The 11916-nt window shown below is 58.8% G+C and overlaps 1 long non-coding RNA gene across 1 annotated transcript; it reads right to left on the bottom strand.

The window, feature by feature from the left end:
* Positions 1-4017: 4017 nt before the first annotated feature.
* LOC311625230 lies at positions 4018-11710 on the bottom strand. The gene is made up of 2 exons (XR_014795455.1): positions 11555-11710; positions 4018-7907 (listed from the first exon to the last, which is right to left on the bottom strand). It is a non-coding gene; the product is annotated as an uncharacterized lncRNA (long non-coding RNA).
* Positions 11711-11916: the final 206 nt, after the last annotated feature.

Genomic DNA, 11916 nt, shown 5'->3' with positions numbered 1-11916 from the left:
CAAACTGGGGCATCCTATTGTCCCCAGTGCCCTTCCTGACCTTTTTCCTTGCCCCAGGGTTCCACCTCCCCACCAGCCCATCTTGGCTACAGAACTTGCTTCCCCAGTGGGGGGGGGGGGGGGCTCATGGATTCGGGGAAGCCCTTTCAGTGCAGACCTGACCCCACAGGAGCTGCCACAGGGCTGGGTGAGGAGAGACCATCAGCCAGCGAGGTTCCCAGCCACAGATTGGCCTGGGTGGGACCCTGGAGGCTCCTGACCTCTGACGGCCCCATGAGCCATGGAAGGCTCCTGTGGTCGGCCCTGGGCCGGGCTTCCGCGTCTCAGTGGAAGCGCAACCTGTTTTCAGAGAGTGATGAGCACAGTCTCGGGGCCTTGCCCGGGGCGGGACCAGGCTACAGAAGGCTGCTATTAGGGGGCAGCTGGTTGGGCACACCCTTGTGCCATTCAGGTCCCCCCACCAGGCCTCACACTGAGGAAAGTAAACTTTTATTATGGAGATCCTTCCTCTCCTTCTACCAGCCCCTTGGGGGAAAGACAGGGAGGAGACGGCAGCATTAACTGTGTTTGAGAGAATGAAGGAGGGGGGAGGTGTGTGTTCCCAGGAAGACACCTTCCACATGCTGGTAAGTGGAATAATTGCAGCGCCTCGCAGAGTGGTTTGCATGGCATAATCCTACCAAGAAACAAAAAACTACACTAAAATGTTCTGCCCACCAGGGTTCTTAATTATGAGCAGACAAAACTTATCCCGGATGATTTAGGCGGAAAGGAGACCTGTGGGCAGGATTGTGGGGGAGTCTCCGAGCCTCAGGGTGGCCGGAGAGCCGGAGAGGAGCCGGTGAACTCACCATGCAGCTGGGCCGAGCCACCGTGGCTGGCATGGATTCCGCCCAGTCCCTCCCATCATTAGCCTCCGATTCAAGGTCTGGGCTGAGGGTGTGACTGCTGCAGTCACGTGCCCATAAGCAGGAGGTTAGGAATGCAAGTGCCTGGCATTTTTGGTTCAGGTTGGGGCATCCCCTAAGCACAAGTGGATCCTGATGACAGGGCTGAGTGACGAACAGCCATGTGCTGGTAGTGGTTGCGTCTTGGTGGCTGGATTGAAGCGGGGGCTTTTGGTTGTGTGTGTGTGTGTTTGTGGTAACTTGTTCTGGAGCATTTCTAACACACACCGATGTAGAGAGAATATTAAAACAAACCCCCATGTCCAGCTTCAGTTATCAGCTTATGACGTTGCTGTTTCATGTGCACTCCCATTCACCGCCTTCTCCCCAGCTCACCAAAAAATAGACACCAGTCACCACAGTGTACCCTTAAATACCTTAGTGCATATCTTTACAAGGTAAGTTCTATATTTTAAATGCATAACTTGAATGCCATTATCACACCTAAAAAAAGAATTAAAAAAAATAATTTAGAGATTTCTTTTACTTTTCTTCTTTGTACATTTCTTTTACTTTATCAGGAGAAATATAGCTCTTCCCATTTAAAAAAATATATATATTTTATTGATTTTTCACAGAGAGGAAGGGAAAGGGATAGAGAGCTAGAAACATCAATGAGAGAGAGAATCATTGATCAGCTGCCTCCTGCACACCCCTACTGGGGATGTGCCCGCAACCAAGGTACATGCCCCTGACCGGAATCGAACCTGGGACCCTACAGTCTGCAGACCGACACTCCATCCACTGAGCCAAACTGGTTTCCGCAGCTCTTCCCATTTTTAATTTGTTCTCAAAAACGAATTAACCTGTAGTTGGGCATGCCCACAAACCCAGGCCGAAGGAGAAAGGCCAGTCAGGGGACACTAACGTGTGACCCAGGAGACGGCGGCATGACTTGAGGTACAAGTACCACAGAGGCTCCGTGAGCCGAGGGCGGTGAAGCAGTGACGCTGGAGCCGCCAGAAGCCCCCAGGCCGCCACTGTGCTCCTCCCGGAGGAGCGGCGCCTGTTTTCCTCTGTGTGCCACCTGGCAGGGATGCTGGCTGTGGCTGCCACGTTTACACGTGATAGGCACGCAATGGAGACAGGCCAACCCCGCAACCAACCGTGCTTTCTCTCTCACACACATACCCTCAGACATATACAAGCTAATACATACTCACACACTCGCTCCATACATTCACACACACACACACACACACACACACACTCATACACACACATACCCTCAGACATATACACAAGCTAATACATACTCACACACTCGCTCCATACATTCACACACACACACACACACACACACACATACCCTCAGACATATACACAAGCTAATACATACTCACACACTCGCTCCATACATTCACACACACACACACACACACACACACATTCACACACATACCCTCAGACATAGACACAAGCTAATACATACTCACACACTCGCTCCATACATTCACACACACACACACACACACACACACATAGCCTCAGACATATACACAAGCTAATACATACTCACACACTTGCTCCATACATTCACACACACACACACACACACACACTCATACACTCCCACGGAGAGGGCTCAGACCAGTCTAATTATATCCTGAGAAGTGGGGCATGTTTATGTCTGAGCCCTGAGAGCCAGCCCTGAACCCCTGGGTGGATCCAGGCAGATCAAAGACAATGAGCAAAGGAGGGCCACCGTGAGCGGAGGAGGCAGCCTAGGGTGCCATCCCACCAAGGCCTGTGTGGCAGGAGCGTGGGTGAGGGAGAAGACCTGGTGCCAATAACTCAGAAAGCCGCACAGAGCAGCAGGGGCAGGGGCAGGTGGGGCCTGGGCAGCAGCTCGCACGGCGGAAGGTCCTGCGGACTCCATCCAGCGTCACCCACCCTAGACTCCAAACCCTGGGCAGCCTTCATCCATGTGAGCTCTGTCTTTGGGGACCTGACTGTCTCCTTTTTTTCTGAGACGCAAGCCCAGCTGTGCCCCCTGGCTCACAGGACTGTAATGACTAAGGGGGGAGACAGAGGAAGAGGTCCTTCGGATGGCCCCTCCGGGCCTCTGCCAGGGCTGGGGCCCACAAAGAACAGAGGCGAACAAAGGTGGGAGGAGGCTTTGCAGAGTGCTTGTCCGATTGGGAACTATAACGAACCGCCGCCAACCGCCTGATCCAACCCAGGCCTTCTAACAGCCCTCTGGAGGGGCAGTGACTGCCCCAAACCAAGGCAAGTTCCTGGAGCAGCAAACCAGATCCAGAGAGCCTCTCCCAGTCCCCAGCGCTTGCCAAGCTTTGGGCAGACAAGAAGGGACCGGGTTTTCCGTCGGTGGAAGGTGTTGAGGTGCGCGTTCATCTGAAGCCCCTCAGGAGAACACAGGCCTCCCCTGCGGTTAGGTGGCAGGGGCGGGGCCAGGGTACGGGAGGCTGTGGACGTCTGACTGGACCTACAGGCCACACAGACCCACACTAGGTTCCTGAGCAGGGAAGTCAGGGATAAAGGGCAGCGGTGATAGTTAGCAGCACTTGGAATGCAGAGTGAGCTGCAAGGGAGCTCAGCAAAGAAGCTGCCACAGAAAGCACAGGTCTTTAAAGAAAGGCGGCTCTCAGTGGAAGAAGCTCCACGATCAAACAAACAGTGTGTGTGTGTACATGTGCATATGTGCATGTGTGCGTGCGTGCGTGCACGCAAGCAAGAAGTAATCTGGCCTCAGAAACCCCCCCCCCCGCCCCCCCACCTCCTGCCGGTCCCAAGCTCTTGTGGTGCAACAGGGCCGGGCTCCGTCCCCAGGCTCAGGGCCTTTTTGGGGACTCGCTGATGAGTCTTGAACTCCCTCAGCTCTTCCAGCCAGGTCCCCAGCACACCCCGTGGTTGGCATCAGCAAGTGGGTGGCATGATGTGACACGCACAGCTGGGATGTTCTAAAGTTGATTGCACTCTGGTTGACCGAAATACACCATATGTGAGGCTTGTGCAAAATTAGAAAAATTATAGCATTGGTAAGGAAGGCATGACATCTGGAAAAGTGCTTTTTAAAAATATACAACTTACGTAACTGTGCAAAACAAGCTACTACAAAAACACAAAACTTTATTTTCATCCTCCCAATTTCTTGGCTAATTATAGTCATTATCCATATATGTTTTACAAAACACATTTTTAAGAGCAAATGGATGTTAATGGAAAGTCTAAAAAAAAAAAAAAAAACATTGATCATGCTTGGGAATGTAAGCTTTTTTTTGGACACCTGCTTTTGATTGTGATCTCATGACCTACTCACAGGCAGAATTTTGTTGGCACCATTGCTTCTGGTGCATGAGATGGATTAGTAGTTCAACATTGCCCTAGCCGATTTGGCTCAATGGATTGAGCATCCACCTACAGACTGAAGAGTCCGGGCTTGATTCCGGTCAAGGTACATGCGTGGGTTGCTGGCTCAATTCCCCGAGGGTGAGGGGGGTGGGAGGAGGGGAGGAGGGCGTGCAGGAGTCAGGTGATCAATGATTCTCTCCCATTATTGATGTTTCTATCTCTCTCTCCCTTTCCCTCTCTCTCTGAAGTCAATAAAAATATATATTTTTAAAATAGTTCAACATTTCCTGGTGTGGCAGAGGACACCCTGCCACCAGGCCCGAGCCAGCCTGAGGCCCTCTGCAGAAGTGCGTCAGGTCACTCAGCTGTCCTGTACTCAGACGCTTATGAGAAGGTGGTGCCCTAGTCCTATCAGTCTTAGAACTGACCCCTCGGTCCTTAGCAACATGTTTGTACCAGTCTCCTGGTTTTAGCCACTTATTTACAGGGAACAACGTCGTGTTTGCAAAACTTCTGGTTCCCTTTGTGAGAGGAAGAAGTCCTGAGTCACTGTTCTGAGGTATTCTTGCACTGCGCTTTCTGAATTTCCCAAGACTTTTTTATTTCATTTTTCGTTGATTAAGACATTCGTGCGATGAATAGCCCGGTAAATGTCACAGAAGGCAGGAAGACATCGGTGCTGACATCCCGGCTGAACGGCCCCTCCTGTTGGCTCCGGCTCCACTCAGATGCAGCAGAGACTGCCTGGGCCCTGTCCTGGGAAAGGGGCGGACTGGCTACACCGTATAATTTCCTCCCAGGTTGTCTCCTTCCATGGCTGCTTTGAGTTTCAATCGGAACTTTTTGTTCCAGCTGCTCTGTGAACCAGGCCTCTGTGATCTGATAAGCCATTTTTTTCTGGCTTCCAGCCTTGTTGTTTCAGGCTGCTTGAATAACCAGGGACTCTGGCCAGGGCTTTGTGACCTCCTCTCTGGCAGGCGGTGCCCGGTTCCCGCTGGCTGCCTTCCTCACCGTGTCCTCTGAGCTCCCACTTCCACCTCAGAGGCCCCCGGGAGAGAGAAGGCAGGCCGGGCGATGGCTTCTCACAGCTCAGGGGCCGTGGAACCACCGGAGTCCTATGTTACAGAACAAGTAAAAAGCTCCTCAATCTTGCAACCCAGGGTACCCAGGCAGCCTTGGTAACTGCTCAGAGGACCCCTGAGCACCCATCAAGAGCAGAGAGGGCCATGGAACCACTGGGAGGGCGGCGGCAGTGGAGCACCGAGGCTAACGCCGGCTTCTGACTGTACACCCGCCAGCTGGAGACCCTGAGCACATCACTCACCTGCCCTGTGCCTTGGGCTTCCCACCTTCCAGTTTGGGGCTTGGGGAGTTCCTGCCTTTGGGACTGAAAGAGACGATCCGAACACCTGACCGGTGGCAAACGCGCACTCACACCACCATGGAGAGCAGTTGCAGGGTAGTGCGGGAGGACGGGGAGACTTTTCATCCGCCCTGCTTCAGAAAATAGCCCCATTGGCCCCTGTGAAGCTGGCACCAGCCCCTCCTCTCCCCCTCCCGCCCGGCCGGGCTGTGGACGCCCCTGTCCCAGCCAGGAGGGCCAGGCATCAGCGCCCGGACCTTCTGCAATCCCAGTCCTCGGGAGGCTGTGGCTTCTGTCCCAGGAGCAGTGTCCATCCACATTCAACACATGCTTCTGAGGTTGGGCAAGCAGGGGAGGTTGGGCAAGCAGGAATCTGTGCTGGAGCAGCAGCAGCGGCAGGACACGGCCCACGTGGATTGGTGGAGACGAATGAATGTGAACGTCTAAGGTCTGCCACGGGAGCCCCTGAGACGCAGGAATTCAGAGAAGGGACCATCGCTCCAGCGGGTGCCGCGGGAAGGGCCTCGGGAGGGCACTGGCTTCCGTTAGTGCCGGGGGCACCCGCCTCAGCCCCGAACAGCCAGTTTCCAACTGAGCTTCTCGGACTCGAGCCTCCAGGCCGTTGGCACGGGGCTCGGAGCACAGCTCGGTGCCAGCGGGGAGCAGGGTTCACGGGGAGGGGCTGCCAAGCTGGCCCCGGGCTCTGGCCCGGCTCTGCAACTCAGGCCCCTTTCTTGTCCTGGGGTGACGAGGGAGTTGGTCAGAAGCACCCCCACATCTCTTCCTCTTGCAAAGTCTAGCTCCTTTTCCCTCTCATGTCCCTGCCCCGGCGGCCCCACCCCCGGCCACCTCATGCGCCGGGAAGAAGCCCCAACAGGACTCAGCTGACTCAGTCGGGGTAACCGGATGCCTTCCGCTGTGCTCTCTGGACCTGGAAACAACCGGGAGCGGCAGGGGCGGGCCGCCTGGAGCCGTCAGCCCGCCGGCATCCCGGGAGCAGGTGCCAAGAGGACAGCATCTCCTGGGCGCCGCCTCCCGGCCTCCCGGTTCCCTCGGGGCCGCTCACTGGCTGCTGAGTGACACGGAGGCAGGAGGTGTCCTTCCTGCCCTCGCCGGCCGCCCCGGCCCTGCCACGGGGAGCTTCCTGGGGTCTGAGGCCTCCGCCCGACCCCGGTGGCCCCGAAGGCTCCACCTCAGGAGGGAAGCACACGCCTTTGTCCGTTTCCTGCGGGGCCTCCCGGTTGGTGTCCGGATGCATCCATGCCTCCAGAGACCAGGCCCGTCCTTTCCTTTAAGCACGGAGCTGGGATTTCCCAGGCGGAGGCCCCTTTGGCTGGACGGGGTGGGGAGGAGCATGGGAGGAGCAGGCCTGAGAGAGTGGCTGTGCACCCTTCTGGGCACAGGGGCCTGGGGGCGGGCTGGACAGCGCGGCTGTCAGAAAGGCCAGGTTGTTTCCAGGTTGTTTCTGGGGTGCAGGCTCTGAGCGCTGACTGGTGGGCAGGGGGCTGCACCCAGAGAGCCTGTCCCGCGGCCGGAGAAGGGCCGGCCCTATGGCTTTGTTTTGCCTTTGCAGGTAAGAGACAACAGTATAGTTAGCTGCATCCACATGTCTCAGGAGTCCAACGCCGGCACCCCCAAATGCTGGGTTTGCGGAGGGCGTGGGCTCCCTCTTTCTGGCGAGGTCGGCTGCTCCTCCCGCAGCAGCTCCGTCTGTGCCCCAGAGCGCCCAGCCCTCCGTCCAGGAGAGTCCCGAGTCACCGGCCCCTGGGGGGAGCTCAGTCACTGTCCCTTCTCCGGCCCACCCCTGGCAGAGGGCCAGCTGAAGGAGAGTACCTAAAACCAAAATAAACATACTTCTTATCCCGAAACACGCGAGAGTAAATGCTGCTACAAAATCCAAGACATCACCCAGGCGCCTGCAAAGCAAAGGCACACCTGTCCGCAGGCGGAGGAGGAGGAAGCGCAGGCCTGACAGGTCCCGGGCTTGCAGGGCGTCTGAGTTTCTGCCCCGGGACCGGCCCAAAAGGAACACTTATTGGATACGTCCTAGCTTATCCAATAAGATTCTCTTCTTTCTTGTCAGTCCTCACCAGAGGATATTTTCCCACTGGTTTTTAGACAGAGGGGAAGGGAAGAGGAGAGACGGACAGAAACGTGGGTGTGAGAGAGACACCTGGATTGGTGGCCTCCTGCAGGAGCCCTGCAGGCCGACGCTCTATCCACTGGGCCATACTGGCTGTGGCAAGGACAAGTCTCTTCCTCTCTTTGCGCCTCCGTCTTTTTATCTGCAAAGGAGGAAGAGGGTTTTGTGCAGATTAAATGAGTCCATCTCTGACAAGCTGTTATAGAGGTAACAGCACAATGTGGAGTCTCCAGGGTGCCTCCAACCCCAGACTGACTGCCTAGTGCTTGGCTGGGCTGGAGCGGGTTAAATTCACCGGCTGCCGTGCGTGTGCAGGGCCCAGGGAGCCCCTGAGCCGTGCTGGCTGTCGCATGGAGGCGGCTGCAGGAAGGGAGCCGTGAGCCTTGAACTGCCGGTGGCAGGGCAAAGGGTTCCCAGGACCCAGGAAGAAGCAGGGGTCCCCGCCAGCCAGGGTGGGGCCGGGGGAAGAAGGAAGTCTTCTGGGAGAGGTGGCCCAGGCCCTGGGGCCTGCAGGGCTCAGAGGGAGGGGTGAGGGGACTGGATGTGAAGCAACAAAGTCCAACAGGTTTCCTGTCGCAAACCAAAAGCTTCAACGTGTCCAGCTGCAGCCAAGTGTGTGTGTGTGTGTGTGTGTGGGGGGGGGAGGGGGGGAGTGCCAGGGGAGATGAGGGGCCCTGTGACAGTACTCGTCCACGAGAGAGAGACAGGAATAGAAACAGAGATTCCCCCCTCCAAAAAAAAAACAAAACAAAACAAAAAAACACCAGGCGAGGAGCGTCCGTGCACAAAGCCACCCTAGTGTTACTCAGAAGCAGCCACACAAACCATGCTGATGGAGTGCGACACCTGGAGCACAGGGCTGAGCATTGGCCGGCACCTACAGGTGCACAGTGAGTTTGTCCCCCTGATATGCATGCGCGCGCGCGCACACCCACCCACACACACACACACACACACACAGAGCTGCACTCTGCCTCAAGACTTTCTGCAAACGCCAAGCACCTACTATGTGCTGGGCACTGTGCAAGGCTGAAGGGACCAGGCTCTCCAAGAGCCGGCCGCGGCCGCTGGGAGCTTTCTGCCCGGTCACGGAGACAGACCTGATCCCCGGGTAGAACTGGAGCCCTAACGGCAGCCTGCAGGGGCGCCCTGGGCTGCGTGCGGTGAGTGGACCTCGGGGCTGAGGGTCAGCGGGCACAGCGGAGGGGCAGGAGATGTGGGTCAGGTGGAGGGTGCGTCTTTGGGTGGTGGTTTCTTGTTACCCACCTACTCGATCTGTGCCCTTCGTGCCTCCAGGAGAGGAGAAGCGTGGCTGCTCACCCTGCAGGCCTCCGCACAGCCCTCACGGGTCACCCAGCCCGGCCCCCGTCAGGCACAGGTGGGCTGGGAGCACCTACCAGAGAGCCCTGCCTCTGGGCTCCAGGAGAAGATTGTAACCGGCCGGAGTCCTCCTGGGGCTGAGGACTATCCCGGCCGTGGCCCCCAGGACCAGCTCCGGGGGCAGGCCCCGGGGTGCTGCCCGAACCTTCTCCCTCCCGCCCTCCAGGCACCTGCTCCTCCACCTTTGGGAGCAGGTGGCCTCTGGCTCCTAGAGGACGTCCCTGGGGCATCAGGTCGGAAGGAGAAGGGAGCGTGGGAGAGTCTTCCTCCGTGGCCTGCCCTGGGCGTCGCCTCGGGGTGGCCAGCTGTGTGAGCGGGGACTGCCGCCCAAGGGCCGTGCGGGAGGCTGGCTTGGCGGGCGTGGTGAGGGCCGGAGGCTGTCACCGATGGGTGAGGGCCAGAGGCTGTCACCGATGAGTGAGGGCCGGAGGCTCCCTGCCAGCCGGTGGGGAGCTGGGCAGGGGGTTTTCACAGGCCACGCCACCCCGACAGTCACCGGGACCAAGCTGAAGTGAGTGGGGGTCCCCGCGCCTTCGATTCCGGCGTGGGCGAGGCTGCTTCCCAGCTGATGGGCTGGGAAAAGCCCCGCCGGCCACGCCGCAGAGTGCTGTGTAACTTCCTCTGCGGGTCAGTCCTCCGGGGCCTGACGGGCCCTGAGTCAGGCCTCAGCCTGTCACTCACAAGCCCCCGGCGCCTGGCTCCCAGCTGGCTGGTGGCCGCTCCGGCGGCCGCCCCCGCCTTCTCCCGCCTCTGCTCCGCTCCGCACAGGAGCCGTGCGAGCAGGCCGGCGGGCACCCACGGGTGTCTCAGCAGACCCAGCGTGGTTGGGGGTGGGGTGGGGAGACAGGGCGAGCTGTGACTGAGGCAGAGGCACAGCCAGCTCCCAGCAGGTCAGCCGAGAGTCTCCAGGGTCAGGCATCACCAGCAACTGTTTGAACTGGGCCTGATCGCCCCACATAACCCCCGAGTCAGAGCACCCTCCACCTTCTCCTCAAGCTCGGGAGACTCGTGGGGGGAACATTTCCTCCCAGAAAAAGGCACTTGGCTTAGGAAATTAACCGAAAGTCAGTGGTTCCTTCAGCTGCCTTCAAGGAATTCACCACGTGCGGACAAGGCCTTGGGACTCAACAGCTGGCTCTCAGAAGCTGGGGGGGCCGTCTTTGGAGGATGAACCCCTTGTTCCGAGCTGGCAGCGGCTCACCCAGCACCCCCTCGGGGCGGGGAGGCGCAGGCCAGGGTGCCAGTCATACTTCTGGGCGACTGAAAGCCACGTGCTCTGTGTCACCAAGGCTGTGACTCAGCCGTGCGCCTGCCAGCGCTCGTTTACGAGGCGAGAATCTGCGCGGCAGGCACTTTTCAAAGCGAGGGCCCTCCTTCTCCCGGGAGAAGCCGAGATGGATGGGAGGCGGCCTTTCCAGCTGTGCACGTGGGGCCTCGGAGCCAGGACGGGGTGCCCAGCCCGGTCCCCAGCCCCTCAGGTCCCCACAGGAGTCTGTCAGAGGGCCGAACACACAGCGGAAGGAACCAGGGGAGCTGCTGCAAGCGGAAAGCCCGCCCTTTCGCAGGCGGGCACTCCCTGCCACGGTGTGTCTCCGCAGGAGGACCGATGCCGGTGTGGCCTCCCACGGGGGGCCCCGGACCCCACAGGGGGAGCTGACGGCCAGCTGCAGGCAAAGAGGCCCACTGTCCCGAATTACAAAAAGTCCATGCTGGCGGAGCCCCTCACAAGAGTGTTTTGTTACTGTGCTTCCTTACACGGACAGGGGCCTGGCGGCAGGTGCCGAGAGCCCGGGCAGCCCAGCCTGGCCGGGCTGCGGGCAGTGGGCAGCCCCTCGTGGGCCTGGCCAGGCAGCCCGGACAGAGCGGCTGGCCGCGCCCCACACTGCAGGCTCCCCGGCCCACCGCATCTCCTCCGGGTCTCAGACTCCCCACTGTTGGGGCTGAGGATGGGGCAGCTCAGCCGCCACCAGTTATCCCCACTGCAGAGGGACCAGGCAGCTTGGCTTGGCCCCCCCACACCCCCCACCCCCGTTCTTTCCTCTTCTCCTTCCTTTCCGTCCTTTGCTTTCTCCTTACTTAATCTCATTGCCACCCTGGAAGTTGGGATCAGAAGCCAGAGACAATGAGGCACCGACCGAGCTTTCCCAGCCTCTACCCGGGGCTGTGTCCCACAGAGCGGGAGAGGACAGAGGCAGGGGCACCCAGGGCTGGTCCCTCAGAGAAAAGGGTGGCAAGAAGGACATAGCGGATTAGGCTGATCGCGGTCACAGCCGGGCCGGAGCGGAGGGCTCAGAGGGCGGCAGGGGGTTCCTCTCCTCCGGGCCTGCGGGGGCGTGCTGTCCGGCGGGCGGGGGCTTCCAGGGCGTGCGCTTGTCCCGCCATCTGAACCATAAACAGATGAAAACTCACCGCAAACAGCCTTCAAAGACTGCTGTCCTCAAAAGGAAATCGGGACTACGTTTTCCCACAAGAAATTCAAGGAATTGTGATTACTCAGAGCGCGCTCGGCATTCCTCTGAGTCTCTGAGAAATTCCCAGCGCCTCCCCTGCCCCGCGTGCGGGAAGCCAGGGATGTGCCGGCTCACACGCAGCCCGGCCAGCACACGGGGCCCATGGCAACTGCAGCGCGCGTGTGTGTGTGTGTGTGTGTGCGCGTGCGTGTGTGTGTGTGTGTGTGTGTGTGTGTGTGTGCGCGCGTGCGTGTGTGTGTGTGTGTGTGTGAGAGTGCGTGTGTGTGTGTGTGTGTGTGTGCGCGTGCGTGTGTGTGTGTG

This window comes from Pipistrellus hanaki, assembly GCF_964339955.1.
Source record: "Pipistrellus hanaki genome assembly, chromosome: 1".
NCBI lineage: Eukaryota > Metazoa > Chordata > Mammalia > Chiroptera > Vespertilionidae > Pipistrellus > Pipistrellus hanaki.
Note: the sequence above shows the minus strand (reverse complement) of the source record. Positions and strands in the feature narration are given on the sequence as shown.